Source organism: Castor canadensis, chromosome 6 (genome assembly GCF_047511655.1).
Source record: "Castor canadensis chromosome 6, mCasCan1.hap1v2, whole genome shotgun sequence".
Lineage (NCBI taxonomy): Eukaryota > Metazoa > Chordata > Mammalia > Rodentia > Castoridae > Castor > Castor canadensis.
The window spans coordinates 80547841-80564472 of NC_133391.1; the positions used below are offsets into that span (position 1 = coordinate 80547841).

The 16632-nt window shown below is 45.4% G+C and overlaps 1 long non-coding RNA gene across 1 annotated transcript; it reads left to right on the plus strand.

The window, feature by feature from the left end:
• The first annotated feature begins 13046 nt into the window (after positions 1-13046).
• On the plus strand, positions 13047-16398 carry LOC141424149 (uncharacterized). The gene is made up of 2 exons (XR_012449051.1): positions 13047-13351; positions 15905-16398. It is a non-coding gene; the product is annotated as an uncharacterized lncRNA (long non-coding RNA).
• The last annotated feature ends 234 nt before the right edge of the window (positions 16399-16632 follow it).

Genomic DNA, 16632 nt, shown 5'->3' on the forward strand with positions numbered 1-16632 from the left:
GTTTTGCAGTGCTGGAATTGAACCCAAGGCCTTGTACATGCTAAGCATGTGTTCTATCATTGAACCATACCCTTACCCCTTTTATTTAGTTACATGGTACTGGAGTTTGAACTCAGGCCCCATACTTGCTAGACAAGTGCTCTACCACTTGGAACCATTCCGCCAGCCCTTTTTTGTGTTGGGTTTTTTCGAGATAGGGTCTCAAGAACTATTTGCTCAAGCTGGCTTCAAACCAAGATCCTCCTGATTTCTGCTTCTTGAGTAGCTAGAATTGCAGGCTCAAGCCATGGCCGGCCGCCCAGCGTATATATTTTTTGAGAAACGGGTCTTCCTATGTTGCCCAGGTTGGACCCAAACTCCTGGCTCAAGCAACTCTGCATCAATCTCCCAAGAAACTGGAACAACAAATGCATACCACTGTGCCAAGTTTGCCCCTGCTCTTAAAATTGTGTTGTTAGTAGGACAATTAACAAAGCTGACATGTGGACTATGTATAAAAAGTATTGTTCAGTGTTAAATCTCTGCTCAATAACTATTGTGGTTATGTAAGAGATTATTCTTTCTTAGGAAATGTATGTTGAAGTATCAGATTTAAAATAAAGCATATTGGGCTTCCAGAGAAGAGTTTGTTCTGCAGGGTTTGCAATTCAGAAGAAATCCCTACTCTGAGTCAACCCAGGGGGCTGAGACCTAGGAGTTGGGGCTACGGCTGGAAAGCAGCAGAGGCAGTGCTAGGAGAGGAACTGCTGTCATACGCTCTGGTGCTAGAGTCAGCTTTCTGGTTAGTCTGGAGCTGGGTGAAATGAGGCAGTATTGTAATCCTAGCTACTCAGGAGGCAGAGATCAGGAAGGTGGTGATTCGAAGCCACTCAGAGCAAATAATTTTCGAGACACTATCGTGAAGAAAAAAGCCGTCATAAAAAGGCTGGTTGAGTGGCTCAAGGTGTAGGCCTTGAGTTCAAAAACCCAGTACCAAAAAAACCACATCATTCTCTTTAATGTTATGGATGAGAAAAAAGAGAGTCAGAGGCAGCAAGTGAATGGCCTAAAGTCAAAGACAGAGCTGGGAGGGAAAGGGTTATGAAAGCTGTTTTGAAGTCACTTCCCTGTGTGAGTCAGGGTTGGCTTGAATGTGTAGATTAACTTGTTTCTCCAGCCCCCAGGCTTCCAAACTAGCCTCATCTAAGTTTCCCTAACTGCCAGACTTCTAGGACCCTCTGCCACTCTGCTGAGATACCCTATCTGGGCTTAGCCCCTTCTGCTTGGCTCTCCCACCCCACCCAAAGGAAAACTAGAGGGCGAATCCATTTCCAGGGAAGCCAGGAGGCCAGGGAAGGAAAACAGAAACAAAAGAAAGTCTCCAAGCAGGAAAAAGCAAGGCTCCTCAGGGGTAAAGGCAAAGATGCAGAGATATTCTGCTACTCAGCAAGAGGGTTAGGGGCTTGAGAATTAGAAATCTGGCCTTGATGCCAGGATATCCACATGATAACATGGTTGTCCAGACCCAGAAAGTCCCCAGCCTAGGCTCCTTGAGGTAGAGGGTAGGAGAACAAGATGGACCACCTAGGGGACCTGCAAAAGAGTCTGGCTCTGTAAGAAAACAGGATATTACTTAGGGAAGAGATGAAGTTCTTTCATAGTTGCATTCCTGGGGCTGGGGCTGAATGTTAGAGCCTTACCTAGCATGCTGAAGGTCCTAGGAGTTGATCCCTGTGCTCAGATCTGGAGGCCTCCCCCTCTGAATCTGAGGGAAGATAACATGCTAGTTCTGTCCCGTCTGGGAAGCTGAGCACCAGTGTCCCCCAGCCTTCTGTTTCCAGACACACCTTACTGCCACCCCTGTGCCTTAAATTAGACTTGGACTTGAGTTGACCATATTGTCAACCTTTCACTTAGCAGACATTTCCTGGGTACTGACTCCTGTGCTGGATGCTAGCACACAGTGGTAAGCAATGAAGGCCAGGAGGCACCAGTCTCTGCCCTTCAGTGCTTAAGGTCCAGCAGCAAAAACAGATGAGGCATGAGGATGAAGAGAGGGGAGTGGCCAAGCACGTGTGGCTCACACCTGTAATCCTAGCTACTCAGGTGGCAGAGATCAGGAGGATCACAGTTTGAAGCCAGCCCTGGGCGAATAGTTCATGAGACCTTATCTCAAAAAAAAAACAACATAAGAAAGGACCGGCAGAGTGGCCTAAGTGGTAAGCATGCCTGCCTTGCAAGCATGTAAGCCCTGAGTTCAAAGCCCAGTGCTGTCAAAACCATAAAAAGTGGGGAGTGTTGAAGGATAATGGGGTACAGGGTGGCTCTCATCTCATTTGGGGTACATGACTTGCATGTGAGTAGGGGTCAGCTGGAGAGATGACATGATCTAAAGGCCATGAAGTCACTCTGATTTCAGGACATGGATTTTTTTTGCACCCTGTTATCATTTCTCATTTGTTTATTAACAGCTTTATTAAGGTATAATTTACAGACTATAAAATTCACCCACTATAATTTGGTTATTTTTAAAATAAATTGGAAGCCAGGCACCGGTGGCTCACGTCTGTAATCCTAGCTACTCAGGAGGTAGAGATCAGGAGGATCTTGGTTCGAAGCCAGCCCAGGCCAAACCATATCTCAAAAAACCTATCACAAAAAAGGGCTGGTGAAGTAGTTCAAGGTATAGGCCCGGAGTTCAAACCCCAGTACTGCAAAAAAATAACAAATTGGAACATTTATGCAAACTTCTCTACAATTCAATGTCCACCACCCCTAAGAATATGTGCTTTTTTATAGTTTCTGTTTCTACCCCCAGTCCTGGGTAATCACTGATCTGCTGAATGGGTTCACCTTTCTTGGAAATTTTGTATTAATGAAATAGCACAATACATACTTTTGGGGTTTTTTTTGATGCTGGGTAGAATCCAGACCCTCCCTCTTACTAAGCACATGTTCTACCACTGCCCTTCACTCCCAGCTAACATGTAGTCTCTTGCCAAACTTTTTACTTGGATGAATTTTTTTAGATAATTTATACTGTTGCATGTTTGTTCATTTCTATTGTTTCTATATATAACATCTATATATTTGTTCTTCATTCCACCCTCCTGGCTGGCATTATACACTGGCAGAACCATTTTACATCCCCACTGGCAATCTATGTCTTCTTTGTGTTACAGCCATCCTAGTAATGTGAAGTAATACCTCCTCTTAGTTTTGATAGCCTTGTCCTTAATGACTACTGATGTTCAACCTCTTTCCATGCATTTATTGGCCATTTGTGTGTGTCTGCGTATAATTTTTTTTTTTTGGTGAGAATGGGTTTTGAACTCAGGACTTCCACCTGTAAAGTAGGCACTCTACCACTTGAGCCATGCCTCCAGTCTATTCTGCTCTGGTTATTTTGGAGATGGGATCTCATGAACTGTTTGCCCAGGCTGGCTTCAAACTGCAATCCTCCCCATCTCAGCCTCCCAAGTAGCTAGGATTACAAGGGTGAGTTACTGGCACCTGGCTCCATTTGTATATTTTTGGAGAAATGTCTATTAAAGTCATTTGTTCATTTTTCACTTTATTGATATCAGGTCTCCTTTGATGCACAAAACCTTTTATTATTTTATTTTGTTGCTGTGCTGGCGATCAAACCCAGGGTTTCATGCATGCTAGGCAAGCACTCCATCACTGAGCTATGTGCACTCCAGTCTCCAAAACTTAATTTTGATGAAGTCAAATTCATCTATTTTTTTTTCTTTTGCTCCCATATCTAAGAGTCCTTTGTCACAATCCAAGGTCATGCTGGATGTGGTGATACAGGCCTATAATCGTAGTACTCAGGAGACAAGGCAGGAGTATTGAGAGTTCAAGGATAGTCTGGGCTACACTAAGTTTGAAGCCAGCCTGGGCTACACAGCAAGACTTTGTTTCAAAAACAAAACAAGATGGAAACCAGTGGCTCACACCAATAATTCTAGCTATTTGCAAGCACAAAGTTCAAATGCTAGTCGTCCAAGAAAATATCCAAGGTCTTGAAAATTCACCATTATACTTTCTTCTAAGATACTTTCAGCTCTTACCTGCAGGTTTTCAGTCCATTTTGAATGTGGTATGAGGTGGGGAGTCTGACTTCATACTTTTGCATATGAATATCCAGTTTTAGGCTGGAGATGTAGCTCAGTGATAGTGCTTGATTAACATGTGCAAGGCCCTGGGTTCTATTCCCAGCACCACAAGAAAAAAAATAATCCAGTTGCTATTTATGAGACTTTTTTTTTTTTTTTGGCAGTACTGCAGTTTGAAGTCAGGGCCTCACACTTGTACTCTACCACTTGAGTCACTCTACCAGGCAGCTGATGAGGCTATTATTTCCACATTAAATAGTCTTAGCATCCTTGGACAAAATCTGTTTGCCATAGATAAATAGAATTACTTCTGAACTCTGAATTCTATTCCATCAGTGTGCATATCTAACCTTATGACATTACCATGTTGCTTTATGCAGCTTTATAGTTTTAAAAGAAAAAGTTTTAAATTGAAGTGTGAGTCCTCCAATTTTGTTATTTGTTTTAAGAAAAAAACTGCCTTTAAACTGCTTTTGCTGAAAAGTGCTGACTCCATACTTGGGCCCACAAGTTAACTAAAAGCAGGAGAAAAGCTTGGCATCCCCGCCTCCATTTTATATGTCTTCATCCAACCCATTTCCTTTACACCTTGGATGACATGTTTACAAGGAGGTACAGAGGAAACTGCACCAGAGGAAGGCACCATCAGAGCCGTTTCAGGACAAGTGATAACCTCTACAGAACCTTTCTCAAAACAAGGACTGAGATAGTGACTACAACACACTGGGACTGTTTAAGGATATATACCTTTGCCCCCTGCCCTAATTCTTTGAAGCTAAAGCTCATGTCTGTACCCTGAAGATGGCTGAAGATGCTGAAGTGCTTAGTTCACCTCTTCTCACAGTGAGTCCTGGGCAATGTAATAACTCTTCTTTCTCTGTCCTTCACCATTACTGTCTCTTTATTTGGCATATAGGAGCAAGTGGTGGACCTGATGTGTGAAATCCCAGAGGTTTACAACTCCAAAACTCTGGTTTCACTTTCTTCAATATTGTTTTGGCCATTTAGGGCGCTTTAGAATTCAATTTGAATTTGAGAACTGGCTTCTCCATTTCTAGAAAAAAAAAAAAAGGTCACTGGAATTTTGGTAGGCATACATCGAATCTGTAAGTTGCTTTTTATTTTTGATGGTATTGGGGTTTGAACTCCAGGCCTCATGCCTGCTAGGCAGGCGGTCTTCTACTTGAGCCATTCACCAAACCTGTTTTTGTTTCTTTTTTTGGACAATACTGAGGTTTGAACTCAGGACTTGGTCTTGCTAGGCAGGATCTCTACCACTTAAGCCATGCTTTTAGCCCTTTTTGTTTTCAATATTTTGGGGAGAGGGTCTCATGTTTATGCCCAGGCTGGCCTGAACATCAATTCTATTTATGCTGCCCACATGGCTGGGATGACAGGCATGAACCACTACACTCAACTTTTTATTGGTTTCCCACCCAAGTACTAACCAGGCCTGACCCTGCTTAGCTTCCGAGATCAGACGGATCAGGTGCGTTCATAGTGGCTGTGTTATTGGTTAAGATGGGGTCCCACTAGCATTTTGCCAGGGCTAGCCTTGAACCTACAGCCTCACCTCTGAGTAGCTAGGATATAGGTCTGAGCCATCTTAACCAGTGAATCCGGAGATTACTCTACGTAGTCCTGCCACTTTAATAATATTGTCTTCTAATTCAAGAATGGAGGATGTCTATTTATTTAGCATTTATTTCAGCAATGTTTTGTAGCTTTTAGTATATACATTTTTTCTGTACTTGGTTAAATTTATTCCTAGGCATTTTATTCTTTTGTTATTGAAAATAGAATTGTTTTCTTAATTTTCTTTCAGATTGTTCATTGCTTGTGTCATTCTGGTTTTGATTGCATTTTTCTGATGACTAATAAAGTTGAACATCTTTTCATATGCTTATTAGTCATTCAAATATATTTTTTGGTGAAGTATGATCTTTCTCAATCGCCAACTCTGCATTTCCATGATTGGAGAGGGGACTAGCCCCTTTCTTTCCCTGACACCTTTCTTTTCCCTTTCTTCTCTGCCTCTTTACTCTCAAAAAAATATTTAATGGATGGAGGGGTAGTGCAGTGTGTATGGGGAAGGAGGGTAACAGGGGCTCTGGAGTCAGCTTTCCAGGGTAAGATTCAACTTTCACTGTTAGTTCTGTGTCCTTCAGCATATTAATCAGCTTTTCTTTCACCTCAAGTTTAAAATACTTTATTGAATAAACTAAGTTGTTATTCATGTCATTAAAGTAAGTGTCAAGCACTGTGCTAGATCCAGGAATATAGTCGTAAGTAAAAGACAGTGTCTATTCCAAGGGGCTTCCAGATGAGGAGATCATTCTAATGGGTGTGAAAACTCAGTTTCAAAAGACACCTGAGATGTGTGCCAGTATGCCTGACTAGAATAATTTTTTATTGATTAAAGGTGAGAAATGATTGTGAAGACACCAATTGTATTTTAAGATCTTTGCATTATCTGTTATACAATGAATTTCTTTTTTCAAGAAACACCTTAGTTTTCCTAGAGGGGGGTGGGTGGCACATGTGAGGGTATGTTGCAGGGGAACTTTCCAAAGTTAAGAAAGAGCATCCCAGGTAGTGAGAGCACCACAGGGTAGGTTGAGGCCAGTGTCAATGGAGCCCAACTAAGGGGGCTCCCTTAGTGATGAAAAATAAAGCTGGAAGGGCCAGCTGAGCATTCTTGGCTGAAATTCAATGGTGGTGCGAGAAACTGAGGTTTCATTCTGAAGAGTAGGAGAAGCCACTGAGATTTTTAAGATGGGGGTGAGGGGATGGGGTAACAAATTCAGATTTCTTTTTCAAAGAGGTCCTTCTGGGCACAAAGCAGTTTGAAAACAGAGCTTGGAGGTGTGTCTGGAAGCTCTAGAACTACTTAATGTCCAAGTAAAAAGACTCAACAGCAGGAGAGGTGAAAGAAAACCAGGGCTTTGTCCATCAAGGTATGAGAGTGCTGGGGCTGGGCTCAGTGGTGAGGCATTTGCTGAGCATGTGCAAGGTTGTGGGCCTGATTCCCAGCACTGCAAAAATAAATACGTAAATGAATAAAGAAAAAAGAAAATAATAATGGGATATGAGTGTAAAAGGGGGACTGTCTGGGGGGGGAAACATCAGGATGGGGAAGGGCAAAATGAGAGGGTACTAGAGGGTGGAGAGAATTGAAGTATGATTTACACACACACACACACACACACACACACGAAGATAGCATAAAGAAACCCCAAACAAGGGGGGAGGAAAGAGGGAGTTAAGACAGAGAGGGTGAACTTGTTTAAAGTACACCGTATGTATCTATGAAATTATCACAACGAAACTCCCTTGTACTACTAATGAATGATAACAAAAAGAAAAGAAAAAAGACATGGAAGCAATGAAAAGATTTCAATTTAGAGATGTTAGAGATGATCATATACAAGTCAAATGCCACTGAGAATTAGTAAAGCAAAATGAAGACTGAAAAAATTCTACTGGATTCAGAGACAGGAGCCCCCAAACACTGTTACTCAGTTCTCAACCCCACATCTTGCTCTAGCCCCACAGCTGCTGCCTCAGGTCTCCCCAGCTGGCAGAAGAGAGCAGGTCTGTCTCAACAAGCTTCTAAGGAGGATCCCCTGGCAGCTTTCCTGGCTGTCTGCAGTGTGAGTCACAGAGCCAGACAGGGGACACTAATTGCAAGAGATGCATGCATGGCAGAAAGAGGCTTGGTCCAGTTCCACCATGCCTGCCTCCTCACCCATCTGGCTGCTTAGGAGCCAGAGGTATCAACTGGATGACAGCATGGAGGCAGCCTCTGCCATTGCAGAGCACTACTCTGAGGCCACACACTAGGTTCCACCACAACTTGACCACCTGTGATTGAGGTGAAAGGCACTTAAATGAGGTAAGCTGTTTTCTGATCAGTAAAACACTAAATGTGACAGCGGGCGAGCGCCAGTGGCTCATGCCTGTAATCCTAAGCTACTCAGGAGGCAGAGATCAGGAGGATGGCGGTTCAACGCTAGCCCAGGCAAATTGTTCCATGAACCCTACCTCAAAAAGTCCTTCACAAAAAATAGGGCTGGTGGAGTGGCTCAAGGTGAAGGCTCTTAGTTCAAGCCGCAGTACCACAAAAGGAAAAAAAGAAAAAGAAATGTTACAATGAAGTGTGTGTCAAGCATTACACAAAAGTATTAACTATCAATTGATTCATGTTCACTTTTCACACTGTTTACTATGCCAAGTAATGGGGCTCTTGTAGTCAACAAGGCAGGCAAGCCCATGTCAGTAAGAATGCCCAATCTAGTGGCAAACCCAGACAAGTAAAAAGTACAAGGCTCAAGGATGTGAATGACCTCTACAAGGAAAACTATAAACTTCTGAAGAAAGAGATTGAGGAAGACTATAGAAAGTGGAGAGATCTCCCATGCTCATGGATTGGTAGAATCAACATAGTAAAAATGTCAATACTCCCAAAAGTAATCTACATGTTTAATGCAATTCCCATCAAAATCCCAATGACATTCATTAAAGAGATTGAAAAATCTACTGTGAAATTTATATGGAAACACAAGAGGCCACGAATAGCCAAGGCAATACTCAGTCAAAAGAACAATGCTGGAGGTATCACAATACCTGACTTCAAACTATATTACAAAACATTAGCAATAAAAACAGCATGGTACTGGCACAAAAACAGACATGAAGACCAGTGGAACAGAATACAGGACCCCGATATGAAGCCACACAACCATAACCAACTTGTTTTTGACAAAGGCGCTAAAAATATATGCTGGAGAAATAGCAGCCTCTTCAACAAAAACTGCTGGGAAAACTGGTTAGCATCTGCAAAAAACTGAAACTAGATCCATGTATATCACCCTATACCAAGATTAACTCAAAATGGATCAAGGATCTTAATATCAGACCCCAAATTCTAAGGTTGGTACAGGAAAGAGTAGGAAATACTCTGGAGTTAGCAGGTATCGGCAAGGACTTTCTCAATGGAACTCCAGCAGCTCAGCAACTAAGAGATAGCATAGATAAATGGGACTTCATAAAACTAAAAAGCTTCTGCTCAACAAAAGAAACGGTCTCTAAACTGAAGAGACCACCCACAGAGTGGGAGAAAATATTTGCCAGCTACACATCAGACAAAGGACTGATAACCAGAATATATAGGGAACTCAAAAAACTAAATTCTCCCAAAATTAATGAACCAATAAAGAAATGGGCAAGGGAACTAAACAGAATTTTCTCAAAAGAAGAAATTCAAATGGCCAAAAAACACATGAAAAAATGCTCACCATCTCTAGCAATAAAGGAAATGCAAATTAAAACCACACTAAGATTCCACCTCACCCCTGTTAGAATAGCCATCATCAGCAACATCACTAACAACAGGTGTTGTCGAGGATGCAGGGGAAAAAGGAACCCTTATACACTGCTGGTGGGAATGTAAACTAGTACAACCACTCTGGAAAAAAATTTGGAGGCTTCTTAGAAATCTAAACATAGATCTACCATATGATCCAGCAATACTACTCTTGGGGATATACCCAAAAGAATGCGACTCAGGTTACTCCAGAGGCACCTGCACACCCATGTTTATTGCAGCACTATTCACAATAGCCAAGTTATGGAAACAGCCAAGATGCTCCAATACTGATGAATGGATTAAGAAAATGTGGTATTTATACACAATGGAATTTTATGCAGCCATGAAGAAGAACGAAATGTTATCATTCACTGGTAAATGGATGGAATTGGAGAACATCATTCTGAGTGAGGTTAGCCTGGCCCAAAAGACCAAAAATCGTATGTTCCCCCTTATATTCGGACATTAGATTAAGGGCAAACACAACAAGGGGATTGGACTTTGATCACATGATAAAAACGAGAGCACACAAGGGAGGTATGAGGATAGATAAGACACCCAAAAAACTAGATAGCATTTGTTGCCCTCAATGCAGAGAAACTAATGGAGATACTTTAAAGTGACAGAGGCCAATAGGAGAAGGGGACCAGGAACTAGAGAAAAGGTTAGTTCGAGAAGAATTAATTTAGAAGGTAACACACATGTACAGGAAAGCAATGCAAGTCGACTCCCTGTATAGCTATCCTCATCTCAACTAGCAAAAACCCTTGGTCCTTGCTATTATTGCTTATACTGTCTTCAACAAAATTAGAGATAAGGGCAAAACTGTTTTTGCCTGGTAGCGAGGGGGTAGCGGGGGAGAGTGGGGGGGCGGGGTAAGGGAGGGGGTGATGAGTAGAGGGGAAAAATGACCCAAACATTGTACCCACATATGAATAAAAGAAAAAAAATGTACAAGGCTCTGGGGAGAGGATTTTGTGAGGAGAGAGGGACAAAATGGTACCCAATTCAGTCTTGATAGGGAGAGGTTGGAGCCACTAGCACAAGAAGGTTTCGTTCCTGTCTCTGTACTTCTGTACAGGGTACATAATTTGGTTGAGGAGGCAAACATAAGAAAATGAGAAGAATAATGCATGTAAATATGAGGGGATTACTGTCATATTGCATGTCACATGCTCACTTTAGGTGGGCACCTGTGGCTCACTCCTGTAATCCTAGCTACTCAGGAGGCAGAGATCAGGGGGATGGCAGTTCCAAGCCAGCCCAGGCAAACAGTTCTGCAAGGCCCTATCTGAAAAATACCCATCACCAAAAAAAAAAAGGTGCGGGGTGGAGTGGCTCAAGGTGTAGGCCCTGAGTTCAAGCCCCAGTACTGCAAAAAAAAAAAAAAAAGCCTCATTTTTATCAATCCCAGGTCCCAATACCTCCCTGAGGCCCAAAAGCCAGGCCGAAAGGCCAGTGGAATGTCAGATCCAGGACCCCTAGTAGTTCAGTGGACTTCCAGAGATTCAAAAACCCCCTCACCCAGAAGAGAACAGAAGCTCTCCCCAAGCACAAGCCTGATGTTTCTGCAAATTCTGTAGCAGCCTGCAGGAGCTCCCCACCTTCTCTCAGGCCTTCCCCTTACACAAGGCTCAGTTATAAATAGTTCTTTGGTTTCCAGCTGGGGATCTCCCACCCCTGCACGGAAAAAGCACCGCCCTCCCTCACCCTAAACTGCCCTAATCCAGAGCAGAAAGAAGAGGTGGCCAGCAGGAGGCAGAAGACAGGAAGTAGGGAGCGGGAAGACACCACTGGGCGCCTCCTCTTGGCGAACTACATTACCCACAATCCTAGATGACAGCAAGGCAGAGGAAGATGCTGTGGGCGGGCAGCTTAGGTGGGAAACTAGGCAAGGGGCATCCCTGACCCTGAGTGTGGGGTCTGAGAACCAATTTGTTCCCGAAACCTAACCCTTGGCCTTTGAGATCCTCTCCATACACCCTGATTACAGGCACTCAGCAAACTTGTGGGGGATGGGGAGACACACAAAGCTGCTTAACTTTTGGCCTTATTTGTACTTATATAGTGTGTGTGTGTATGTGTGAGTGTGTGTGTGTTTATGAGGTATCAAAGACTGGAAGCCTGTGAGTGATTTTTCTACTGGACCAAACCCAGAAGCTGCCTGGCTCTAGAAGCCTCTGCTCTGGCGTATTTCGCCCACTCAGTCCCAAACTCTGAGCCTTCTTTTCCCCGATCTCACCTGCTGCGGCAGAACAATCAGGGCTCACGGGTTGGTGCAGCTGGCAAAATATGAGAGCTTGCTTGTCTTCTCCCAGCAGAAAGTTAAACTTGGTGACTGTGGTGCTAAGTCCCTCTCTGACCTTTGCTCACTGGCAGATCAGATCAGGGTAACCACGTGGCTGGGCCAGTGTCGGGAGGGTCTGTGGGGGGTTGCTGGTTCGTGCAGCGGTGGATTAACTGAGCTGGCAGGCTGAACAAGAGAGGCCACTCTGGGTGGTGGGGCACCTGGTGGACACTGCTGTTGTACACATGGCCCAGCTTTGGCCCTCCCTCTCCCTCCAACTTTCTCCACTGAGTTAAACTACTCCTGTAGGGGTATGGAGCTCATGAACCTCCACACCACTGTGAACCATGGCTGGTGGAGATTTTGGAGATCAGACCTCAAGTGAAAAACCCCTGTCCAAGGTGAAAAGGAACTGTGGATAGTAATAACTATCATTTTCTGCAGTGGGAACTAAGAATGCAACGATGCGTAAGCCCAATTCGCAGTTCCAACAAAGTGCATTGGTCTGCTGACCTGTGGTGGGAGCGGGAAGGGTTTCCACCAGGCCATAAGTCTGAACCAAGTAATAGTTGAATAACAGTAGCATTCTTTCTACCAGAGTGGTAGGCATCGCAGGCAGAGGGGACAGCTTGAGGAAAGCCAGGGAGGAACAGCAAGAAGAAAAGCAGAAACAAATACAGCAGATATTACCAAAGGCCAATTTTCCAAGTGCCAAAGGGAGGAGGCTTGTCGAGGAGAAGCAGGCTCTAACCACGCGTTGGGCTTTAGGGATCTCGCACAAGGGTGTGCTGTCTTCAGAGGTCGGGAAGAAGAGTGGAACAAATGAAACCGATGAGGACAGTGGCCTCTGACCTTATGCAGATGGAGGAAGGCGCCTTTCCAAGGGACTCACAAGGCAGCCTATCCCGCGTTTCCCTCCGCTTGGCCCAGGCGGCGACAGAGCCAGGCCGCACGATTCCGACCCCTCCCGCCCACCGCCCCCTCCTTGGCAAGGTCCCTTGGCCGCTGGCTCCCGAGCGCGGGCGGCCCCCAGTGCTTCGGTCTCCCAGCCCGCGGCGGCCAGCGGGCCGCCTGCCAGACGCGCCGGGAAGGAAGCGCCTTGTATGGGCCTTGAGCAAGGAGGAAGCGCCTTGTAGGGCTCGGGGAGGAAGTGCCATACATGGTGCGGGGCGGGGCGGGGGCGGAGAGCCCGCCCGGAATGGAGGCGCTTCCGCCGCCGCGGGCCACCAAGCCCGGGCCGCACCCCCGCCCCCAACCCGCCCCCCTGAGGAGCTATGCGCATGCGAGCGGGGCTTCGCGGGCTCCGCGCGCGCCCCTGAGCCAGCCGGTGATTGGGAATCCCAGTCCGGCCACGCGCGCGCTCTGTGACCTTGGAGAAAGCGCTGTAGTCTCTGAGCCTCACCCCTCTGCCGAGGGTAGGGGAGAAAGAAATGAGAACATCGGAATGAAGCCCGCGGGGGCCAATTGTGAGCTTGGGGCGGGGGCGGTTTTCCCAGACACCAGCTGACTGGGCCCCTGGGAAGCCTGAACGGAGGGGCGAAACGGGAAGCTGGCGACTTCAGAAGAGATCTTTCCAGAAGAAAAGGCATTCCTAAGGTCTGGAGTTTTCCCTTCCAGGGTTCATACAGAAGAAGTTCCAGTCCCAGCTTCTCCCCTTACCATCTGGTTGATGCTGGGAAAGATATTTTACCTTCCCCGAACCTCGACGTCCTTGATAAAATGGGGATAATAATTCCTGCTTTGCAGGTTTGTTGTCACAATCAAAGAAAGGACTCTGTGTAAACTGTCTGATATAAATAGGCACGGTCTTGAGCTGCCGGCCAACTCTTCCTGGAAGCCCCGTCCCCTTGGGCATGTCTGGGACTTTTTTTTTTTTTTTCTTCTTCTTCTTCTTCTCTTCAGTGTTAGGGCTGGAACCCAGGACCTTGTGCATGCTTGATAAACACTGCCACTGAGTTACATCCCCAGCCCTCTGATGCCCTATTGCCAAGATTTTAATGCCTTCTCATATCTTAATGCCTTTACCAGAGGCATGTCTGTGGCACTAATGCTCCTTTCTCAGGACACCCACTGCTCCAGCGACCTCCAGTGACCAGAGTATAGGGGACCTCCTGGATTGTCTGGCAAGGGCAAAAAGAATCTGGAGGAAGTTGAAGTTCCCATCACAGCCAGAACCTGGTATCTGGGACACTATCCCCTCCCAGCTTGCTGTCAATACCACACCCACACATTTCACCAACAAATGGGTATCAATCTCAGAAGAGCATTTCACAATCCTCCCTTGGCCCAACCTTCATCATCCAACCTGTATTGGAAAACAACTGAAATCTAACTTGAATCTCCCTGCCCTGTCCCTGCTGAGCAGCAATTAGCAGCTCCTGATAGGTTCCAGGCAAGTTTGGGGACACACACAATAGATGCATGTCAGCCACAGTGTTGTTTCCTTTTATCCCTGTTAGGCAAAGAGGCTGTGGTTGGCATGGTAACCTTCCCTGTAAAAGTTGCAGCCCTCAAGGATGCTTTTCAATTCCATCAGGGACGCAGCTCCTCCCCCCATATACACTGTAGGCCACAGGGTGACATGAAGCTATGTCATCCAGGCCTCCCCCAGAACAGGAATGTGGTTCTGGTAGCAGCAAAGGACTGGTTCCCAGAACACAGCAAAGGGCTTAAGGGAGTTGGGGATTGGGTCTTTCTGCCCTGTGTGTCAATCATTGGCTGCCCAGAGAAACCAGTTCTGATGCCCAGTATATTAGAGAGCCTTTTTGGGATCTTGTGGTGAATGATAAACACATCATCACTAAAACCAGGCACCCAACAAAGTATATGACACCTGGGGCTTCATTCTGTAGAATAAACTGAAAAGTTACAAAACTTCCAGAATCCAGTGATTTCAATTCCTGTGTAGAATAAGTGAATATTTATTAACCATCTCCTCTGTTCCTGTTTCCCATACATTATTTCAAGTAATTTTCCCTACACTCCTCTGAGGTCTGATGACACTCATTTTATAAATTAGGAAATTCGAATTTGGACAAAGATCTTAATATGAACAAAACTTACAGGATCATGGAGTGATAGCACCAGTAGTGGGACCCAAGTCTTCAGATGCCCCATCCCACGCCCTTTCCATGAGGTGATTTTTTTTTTTTTTTGCAGTACTGGGGCTTGAACTCAGGGCCTTCACCTTGAGCCACTCCACCAGCTCTGTTTTTCTGAAGGGTTTTTCATTTCAAGATAGGGTCTCACGAATTGTTTCCTTGGGCTGGCTTCAAACTGTGATCCTCCTGATCTCTGCCTTCCGAGTAACCAGGATTACAGGCGTGAGCCACCGGCGCCCGGGTCCTGTGCTCTTTTGTATTTGCTTTTGTGCTATGAGCAAGCAAACCTTCCCCAAGGGATTGCCTTTCTAATGTATGCTCAGGAATGAACGGTGGTATCAACATCTGTCTCCATGGCCTGCATGGTCCTGTGTGGCCCTGCCTGGCTCTGCAGCAGCCCAACATCCTCAATCCAGAGCCTTCTGTCTGCCAGCTGCCTTGTCTCCGTCATGGAGTTTCCCCGGCAGAGGGCAAGCCGAGGGAAAGCAGTTCCCAGCTGCCAGCTTCATCTAAGCAAAATCACATTAGAGCCAGCCCGGCTTCCCTCAGTCCCTCCAGAGAGAGTGCAGTCAGCTCCCCCGCAAATGGGAGGAGCAGAGAGACATAGAGAAAAAGAGGAAACTTCCATTTCTTTCTCTCCCTGGCTGGGAAGCACTTGGCTTCAAGCTGCCACTCATGCTGTAGTGGGAAGATTAGTGCTCATCCTCTGGAATTACAGAAGTCTCTAAAATGAACCCTTGGGTAGATCCTGGTCCAGGAAAGTTATGGATTGGTGTGTGGGAAGACAGGTCTCAGGAAGGAGAGACCTCTGAATCTCCCCTCCACTTTTTCTGGGTGTCATTTTCTGACAACTAGAACAGGGCAAGGAAGAAAGCTGTAGGAGGAGGGAACTGAGGTTGTGACCATAAGCAAAATAAGGAGGTGTTAATAGTTAACACTTTCAGTGTGCCAACCACTCTTCATTTAACTCCTCATTTAGTCACCTCCCTCAGGTAAATCCTACCGCTATCCCTGTTTTATTCTTCTTTGTTTGTTTTTGTCTTTTCAGTGCTGGAGATTGAACCCAGGGCCCGCTGCATGCTAGGTAAGCAACTCTACCACTAGCCCTATCCTGTTTTGAAGAAGAGGAAACTGAGGCTTATAGTCGCCTCAATATCAGTAACTTCCAATTAGTGGGAGTAGGCAGGCACTCTAGACTTTCTCTCACTAATCCTCACAATAAACCAATGACATAAAACAATTAAGCCCATTTTATTTTAGGTGCAAGGGATTAAACCCAGAGCCTTGTGCATGCTAAGCAAGCACTCTCCCACTTGTTTTTCTTTTTTTGTTTTTGAGACAGGGTCTCACTAATGCCTTCACCCAAACTGGCCTCATACTCACAATTTTCCTACCTCTGCTGGGATCACAGGTATGCATCACTATGACAAACAATTGTGCCCATTTCCTACAAATAAAAATTGAGGCTAGCCAGGCATGGTGGTACACATCTATAATCCCAGCTACTTAGGAAGTAGAGATTGGTAGGAATGCAGTTCAAGACCAGCCCAGGCAAAAAAGTTAGTGAGATCCCATCTCAATCAATAGATCAGGTACAGTATAAACAGTTGTAATTCCAGCTATTTGAGAGGGATAGGTAGGAGAATCAAGGTCTGAGGCCAACTCCTGCAAAAATATGTGACCTCATCCAGAAATGAGACCCTATCCAAAAAAATGGCTGAATCAAGACGTGTGGCTAAGTGCCTGCCTAGCAAGTGAGAGGCCCTGAGTTCAAAC